The following is a 1,967-nucleotide window of genomic DNA, read 5'->3' on the forward strand; positions in this document are numbered from 1 at the left end:
AACACTTGTGACTAATGTTAACTCATCTTCCTCATGAACACTTGTGACTAATATTAACCCATCTTTTTTATGAACACTTGTGACGAATATTAACCCATCTTCCTCATGAACACTTGTGACGAATGTTAACTCATCTTCCTCATGAACACTTGTGACTAATATTAACCCATCTTTTTTATGAACACTTGTGATGAATGTTAACCCATCTTCCTTATGAACACTTGCGACGAATATCAACCCATCTTCTTTATGAACACTTGTGACGAATATTAACCCATCTTCCTTATGAAAACTTGTTACGAATATTAAAAAGAAAGAGCTTAAAATTGCGAATACAGTTAAAATATTTTAAAAACAAAAACCTATTTATCAGTTACGATTTTTACAGAGATTACATGCTAATTAGAATCCGGTAATATCAGCTAATTTTATATACATATGATATAGAACATTTATACCAGTCTATAACTTCTACTTTCACTAAATTTAATCAAATATTACAACAGTGAGCTTCAGTTGTCTTCAAAGCGTATTTTGAGTATGAAACGATGTTCTTATAACAGAAAGGATTTGCTGAATGAAATAAATAATTACGTGGGAGGTTTATACCGTTATTTCTAGAAACCCTAGAACATTTTGAGTTGTTGGTTTTTGTACTTGGCGTGGACATTCATCATAAACTCGTGAAATATATATAGCCCTAGAAAAGTAATATTTAAAGCAGGGGCTAGAATGAAGATACCCCTTGATAGAATTAATCTCTAAAGCAGTGTGAAACTACTCCTTATAAAGTTACTCTCTAAAGCAGGGACTAGTGTGAAGCTACCCTTAATAAAATTAATCTTTAAAGCAGGAGCTAGTGTGAAACTACCCGTTAGAACGTAAATCTCTAAAGCAAGGGCTAGTGTGAAACTACCCTTAATAAAATATATCTTTTAAAGCATTGGCTATTGTGAAACTACCCCTTGGTAAAATTAATATTTTAAAGCAGGGGCTAGTTTGAAACTACCTCTTATAAAGTTAATCTCTAAAATAGGGGCTAGTTTGAAACTACCCCTTATTGAAATGGTGAGATAATCAAGTTCAATATTTTTTTTTTCCAGATTGCGAGAAGTTAATCTACATAGGATTATTTTCTCTTCGGTGTGAGAAACAAAATGTTTTTTATTTTTCACCAATCAGCATTTTCGTTGTTGTTGTCTTACCATTTATCGTTTTCCGTTCAACGTAGCTCTAGTTTATTTTCCCTTTAGGGCAATTAATTTTTACCTTATTTATTCACAGTTATCTTCTAGAGGTCACTAGTGCTCTTTGTTCATGAATGCCGCGTCGTGTAGTATCTTCCTATTGCACTTTAATGTCATAGATATTGTACCTGTACCTACGCTTCTACAAACCGAAACCAAAACCTCTTACAGAGCTATCTCTACAGTGCTTATTAGATAGAAACGTTCCAGAAGTTGTGGTAGATTTCTACTGTTATTTTACCTTTATAAACAGAATGGTAGACGAATACAACAATTACTCACGCAGCTACGTACACTCTTAAACGGTAAACCTTATTGTTCCTAAACTGATATTTTCTAGACTCTTAAAGTTTTCCATGTGCTGACACTTGGCTAATATTTTATGCATATGAAATAAGGTACTTCCAAGAAAGGCTGCTTAAATTTGTTGAAAAGTGGGAGTGTGGGGTAAAAAGAGCTAATTCAATCTAACATATATAGTTGTATTGTAATGGTGTATGTACACTAAATGGGAAAAGTGTGTAGGGGGGGGGGACACGTCCCTATATTTTAGGCGTCTATACTTCATGTGAATAGGCCCACTTTTTTTTCACCATCTCTTTTTTCTTTTCTTTTTTTTTTTTCAAATTGGCGATATATTATTTTGATAACTATAATTCTCCCAATTCCTTCCAAAACCAACATATGACGTTTTCTGGGGAGATTTAGAATTACCGAGCG

This window comes from Limulus polyphemus, unplaced genomic scaffold (genome assembly GCF_000517525.1).
Source record: "Limulus polyphemus unplaced genomic scaffold, Limulus_polyphemus-2.1.2 Scaffold2729, whole genome shotgun sequence".
In the NCBI taxonomy this organism is placed as follows: Eukaryota; Metazoa; Arthropoda; class Merostomata; order Xiphosura; family Limulidae; genus Limulus; species Limulus polyphemus.